Source organism: Aegilops tauschii, chromosome 2 (assembly GCF_002575655.3).
Source record: "Aegilops tauschii subsp. strangulata cultivar AL8/78 chromosome 2, Aet v6.0, whole genome shotgun sequence".
NCBI classification, from domain to species: domain Eukaryota; kingdom Viridiplantae; phylum Streptophyta; class Magnoliopsida; order Poales; family Poaceae; genus Aegilops; species Aegilops tauschii.
In genome coordinates, this window is record NC_053036.3 from 48,452,504 (window position 1) to 48,459,085 (window position 6,582).

Below are 6,582 nucleotides of genomic sequence, written 5' to 3' on the forward strand. Positions count from 1 at the left end.
CTATACCAGCGCGGAACAGGCCTACAACCTCCCCAACTGGGCCAAATCTCTGGGAGAAGCTACGAGCGTGCCGAACGGTTTGCTAATCACCAGGTGGAGTTTGAAGCTAGCTCCAGAAGCTGATTTTGTGGAGTTTGGGAAGCTCAGAGAGGTTCAGAACAGGCCCTTAGTCATGTGTAATCTCACTCAAAACTTGTGAAATTTTTCCTCCACGTGTGTTTTTTAATTTCCGTGCCAAAAACCATACACCCTATATCTAGGAACAAAGGGAGTGTTTATTTAAATTAACTTGGAAATGCTTATATTATTAATGTTTGTGACGGGGAATAACTGATGCGGAATTTCACTCAAGGAAGTAATACTCGAGGTGCCGAGGACGACTGTGATGGAATACAATAGAGGAATTAATAGGGATCAACTCTACTGGAATTTTATATGTACGTACGTATTTTTCCCGGGACATCACAGGGTGGAAGAGCTGGGTTTGTTTTGCAGGATGGGCTCTGCAGGCTGTTGACCCACATGATTAAGATTGAAAGTTAATCTCACATGTACAATCTAATCATGGCACATGACTCACACATGTGTGCTAGGGACTAGTATATTTAGACTTGAAAAACTGACATGTTTTATCGTGGTTGGTAACATTGCATAGGAGTCATACGGATCTTTTCGGAAACAGGTGGAATAATAAAACACCTGGACGTGGAGTTTATAAATAAGTCCCTACCCTCTAGCCTCAATACGCATTGTGAGCGGCACCATGGATAAGGCAGAGGAATTAGAGGGTAGACCGTATAGCCCACAATTTCCAACACGGATGATCGGGGAGCTGGAGCGGCGTGCGTGGCAGGTGTGGTGCGGGGGCAGGCAAAAAGGCAGGAGAGCTCGTTGATTTAAGGCCAACTCCACCGCACGACCCTATTCTGTCCGGATATGTCCGTTTGGGGTAAAACGGACAAAAGACGGCACCCACCCGCAGACCCCATCTGATTTTTCTGTCCGTTCGACCCCATTCGCGGCCCAAACTTGGTCTGGCTTTGGGGTGAAAGCAGACACGAAACGGACAAATTTGTGGCGTCCTCGTCCGCTGCATGTCCGGCTGGGCCCATGTGTCATCCTCACCTCTCTCTCCTCCTTTTTTCTCTCTGGCCATGGACGAGCACCGACAGCTCCGGCGATGTAGCGAGCGGGGCGAGGCGAGGCGTGGACGGCGGCGAGGCAGGCGGGGTGAGGGCGAGGCGTGCGGGGCGGGGCGAGGTGCGGGGTGCCCGAGGCGCGGCCTGGGCGGGGCGGGGCGCGCTCGGGCGCGGCCGGGCTCGCCGCAGCCTGGGCAGGGCGGGGCGCGCGCGGGCGCGGCCGGGCTCGCCGCGGCCTAGGCGGGGCGGCGCGTGCGGGCGCGGCCGGGGCGGGGCGGAGCGCGCGCGGGCGCGGTCGGTGCGGCTGGGGTGGGGCGGAGGGCGCGGGCACGCTGGGCGGAGCAGGACCTCGCGCCGGAGCTCGCGGGCGAGGTTGCGGGCTGGCACGACGACGGGCGGCGGAACGCGGCTGCAGGCTGGCGCGGCGGGCGGCCCCGGCGAGCGAGCGCGAGCGGCCACGGCATGCTACGGCTGGTGCAGGGGCAGCGGACACTTTTTGGGGTTTGTTGCCGCGGTGGGCGCCTTGAACATAAGCCGGACACACATGTTCTTTTTGACACCTATCGTCATCTCAAACGGATAAAATCCGAACAAAACAAACGTCTGTTTGGGATTGTGCGATGGAGTTGGCCTAACGAGCTCGAATGATCGATCACGGGCGAGAAGAGAACACCAGGGGATTGTAGGTGGAGTGAATTGACGCGGCACCACTCGGGCGGGTCACGGTTCACGAGCCGGCTAGTGAACTTGGTACTGCGTTGGTGGTTTGTGGCGCGTGTTCGCCGCTCTGGGGCCACTCTGGCCGTCTCCGTCCCCGTGCTCTTGCGTATCGACCCGCCGTCGCTCTTCCTTCTGGACTTCCACGTGACAGCGACGTCCCCGCGCGGCGCGCGCAAGTGCTATGCTTTGTTCGCGACCAGACGTCCAGGTGACATGATTGCCCAAGCTCTAAACACCTTCCGAGAGATGTCTTGTAGACCGAGTTTAACAATCTGCTCCCACACATTGGATGCTAATGTTTTTTCTGCTAAAACACGTTATCCGTGTGACACCGGACACAGATCCTCTGACTCAAGTTAGGTGATGTAACCGTGGCTGACATGCGGGTCCACATGTTAGTTGGCCCACATGTCATCAACTCTTCATCCACGGGACTTACATTAGAGGATCGGTCCGCGAACACATATGAGATATTGAAGTCAGGCAAATTTTAAGATCGATGAGGAAGTCGCCGCAAGCACCTCGTAGTGACCTTAAGCGCAATAGGATTTTGATGGACACAAACTCATTGGTTGACATCTTTATATTACTAACCAAGCTCGTCAATACACCCTTTCCCACTACCTTCGGGGAAGGGGAAGCGGGAGGCGCGTTGGTCGCCACCGCTGTCTGCCACTCCGGCGGCTAAAGGGCCAAGGAACTCTAGTGCTTCGACGTCGGACTGTAGATTGGATAGGGTTTGATTTTAGCGGGGCATGACTTTGATGGTGATGCAGCATTTTCTGGTGAATAAGAGCTTGTTCGGTAATGCTCTGGCAGCCAGCTTCTCCAACTCCATGATTGGAGCTGAGTCGGACGCATGTTCGCCAGGAAAAAATGTTCATCATCGGGGTTAGGGGATGGTCGGGGGCGCATGTTCGCTGGGAAAAAATGTTCATCGTCGGGGTTAGAGGGATGTTCGGGGGCGGCGACAACACGATAGTGGATGATTGTTGTGAAGAGGGCGGGGCGGCGGAGGCCGGTGGTATGTGGGGCGGTTTCAGAAAAGAAGACGGACATGGGGTTGGGTTGAAGGTTGAAGAAGCCGATCTAACCATCCATCTTGCATCCGATAGCTCATAACAAATCAACTGGCCTAAATTAGTTTTTCAGTCAACTGACTCCTAGCCAGTCCCATGTCGGTGATGTCTTTTCTACAACGGTGTCCTCTTTTTTGGAGCATCGGTCCTACGGGGCTGAAGCTTTGATAACTTCTTAGTTGTGGAAACAAAGTGCAAACTAATCTATGGTTGAATGGTTAGGTGGACAGTGATATCATCAGCCTATTAGGGTTCAAGTCTTGATGCTCGCATTTATCCTGAATTTATTTCAGGATTTCCGGCTATACGTGTTTAGTGGGAGGAGACGCGCGTTCTCGTCGACTACGTACACTCTTCACGGTTGTCAATTTATTTATATTTTCGAGGCGTGTATCGTCGCATTGGACCAGTTATAATCCTTTTTTCAACAAAAAAGAAACATCGAACGACATTCATAAGAGTGTGTATGGATTATGACCGAAATGAACACTACCGTTCTTTTGGCATAGTCAAAACATTGCCTTTTCTTTGGAGCAAGACTAACTTTTTCAATCCATTGGCAAGCAAAGCCTCAATCGAATTTTCGTCGCAGACCAAAGCTTCCGTGAAATCGATTGAGATTTTCTTTCTCAAAAATGGTCCAATATATTATAGAAGTTCATCAGGAGTGCAAAGTGTCACAAACATACTAATAAAGATTACACCGAGATTTTAACACAACTGAATGACCAAATTACCGCCAGAACGAGCCATTGACGCACCGCTGTCGCCGCTTCCCTATCGGGGACAGCTTGACCTTATCAATGACCGCCGAAAAGTCTTCGTGCACGTGTCTCAAAGGACTAGCGGTCTGGAGCCACAGTCCTCGCTGTTAAACCCTTGCATAGATCTGAAGTATCTAACACCAAATCTCGTCACATGACAATAAATTTTAACCTCACCGCTCTAAGAAAACGGCAGGAATATATGCTGGAGCTCCGTTGACTACATCCAAATGAACGAACTCGAGGTGGATTGAATCCAGAAAGACAAACTTAGAAGCGCCACCGTCCGCCCGATCATCACACCAAGGACTAAAAAACATAACCTAAACTAATAACCGAAGTGGAGCCACTGGTATTCTTCTCCCTGCCACCGACCAATGATGCGACAAGCAATGCGGAGGCGAATCCACGGGCTCGCTTGTGAAGTCTCGAGGAAATTTTTTGCCCTAGCCGGATAGGATTAGGGCAGGGAACGAGAAATTTCGTTGGAGCAACATCTTAGACAAAGCCTCCGCTAAATTTATCAATCAACTGTGGACGCGGATCACTCTGCACGCTCTGCTCGTCTTCATGCCGGCCACCGCGGCCCGTGACCCCGCGTTTTCCGAAGCGGCCCATGGACCGCGCGCACTCCCTGGCACGTTTCGACAGACTCGCAGTCGCAGACCTGCTGCCGCCATTACGAATGACGGCCAAGAACGACCGCTTTGCCGTTCGGAGCAAGAGGACAACGGTGGTCACCCACCGGCCGCGTGGACGGCGCAGTCGTCGTGTCGACCATGCATGCATGCACAGCTAGCAGCGGCGCGCGTCGAGGATGCGCCGCCGTACGTGGGCAGAGTTGATCGGTCGCCATTCTTCTTGCTCGAACAGATGCGCTGCGTCCGCTTGCCCCAATTCTCCTTCCACCTAACGTACCGGATGCAAGGTTAACTAGGGTTTGGCACGCCGAAATGGCTTTGACGCCTTGTTGTGCTCCTGAACTTCCTGTACCTGCAATTCGTTAAGGCGTTGTTAGTGTTAGGGATTTGGCTCGTGTTCGCGAACACTCTAGAACGGAAGGGGTCGAACCTTTACGTGATTCTTAAGCATCTGTTAAGGCATTGCCGTTTAATGAACCCCCTTTTTTTTAACTTTGAACGAACGGATCGTTTAATAAAGCTTTTATCTTGCGTAGTAGTACTACTTGTGTTGGTTAACGCGCGAGCAGGACAATTCACGTCCCAACCACATGAAATAAATCGTATCAGCACTTGCACCAGCTCAACAGTCATCAACCGTGCTGATTAGAGTAATCAAAGCTGATTTTTATCGCGTCATCGAGTAATCAAAGCCGCCGGTACCAAAGTGTCTTGTGGTCATCTGTCGACTGTCATCCAACCTCCAAGTACCACTGCAAATTTGTCCATGGGATCATGTGTGGTTCCTGTACTGCAAATTTGCGCGAAGTGGAATCAATTGGAAGTTTGTTGGTATTTTATTTCAGTGCGTCGTCAGTGATGTTCAATTGCGTGCAAACAGAAAGTATTGATCGCTTCTAAGTCCAGAAAATGTGTAAAGCTAGCCCAAAAGTAAACAACAGGGAAGCATAGTGGCTTATGTAGGGGTAAATCAGGGCAAACGTCGGGCCGGGCTTGTAAAAGCCTAACCTTCATTTCTCAAGCCCGAGCCCGGCCCGAAGCCCAAAATACTCTCTCTTTTCAAGCCCGAGCCCAGCCCAAAATCAAGCCTGAAGCCCAAAAGCCCGGCCCGAACGTTGTTTTTTAGTGTACGCACGTGTAAGCCCGGCCCGAACGTTGCTTTTAGTGTACGCACGTGTAAGCCCGTCCCGAAGCCCGAAAGGCCGGCCCGAAATACATAAAAAGAGAAGCCCGAGCCCGGGTCGAACTATTTTCTGGGCTGCAAAACAAGGCCCGAGCCCGGGTTTTTGGGCCGGGCTGTCCATGCCCGGGTTTATGTAGGGGGTAGTTGGTTTGAAGAAATTGTCGTGTTCCCACGACTGAAATTGCCGCGAAAAACATTTGTTTTGCCATGCACATTACCATTTATTCTTTTTAAGCTAAACCACTCTCAGAGTAAACAAGTAAAGCATAATGCTGATAATGACATAAGTCAAGAACTGCTAATTAGCTAACCAACGTAAATGAAATATCCAAAACATTTTATATTTCTGAACGGAGGGATTACCCAGAAATACTTGTCGAAGAAATGGAAGTATCTTATTTCTGGACGAAGGGAGTATTATACAACAACTCAGATTTTATCAAGCAACATAATCAACAAATATTCAAACAGGAAAACTGGTATTGCTGGGAATCAGTGAAGTGATTGAACAAGCAATATATTGCATTCTGTTGTCCTGTAATGTTGCCCTGGACTGACACGTACTGTTGAAGATGATCGAACCTGAACCTTACTAGTGAGCAATGAAGTCGCTGATGAGAAATAATTGGATCCACTGTCCGTGCAGGCAGCTCGTCGTGTAGGCCGACATGGCTCTAGGCCAGAAACAATGGACATTTGTGGTGGGCTGTGGAGAGGGTTGTTTCCTTGAACCCTTGCTTTTTTTGGAAGCTCGAATGGATTCAGTTAACTCGGGATCAACCTAAATAGCGCGACTCTGCTCGATTCACATCACGATGAGCAAATGTATTACTATACAGAGATGTCACAAACACATCACGATGCGAAATATTACTGGAGTATATAAGAAGGGAGACACCAACACAAAAGTCACATAGAGATGTCAGTGCGCACCTTGATCAAGGTCGGTCACCACTGCTGTGATCGACGAATGTGTATCAACAAATGTTTATTGTGTATTAAAATATGTTTGCAGTGTATTAAAAATGCTCATCGGGTATTTAAAAAGTGTTCATT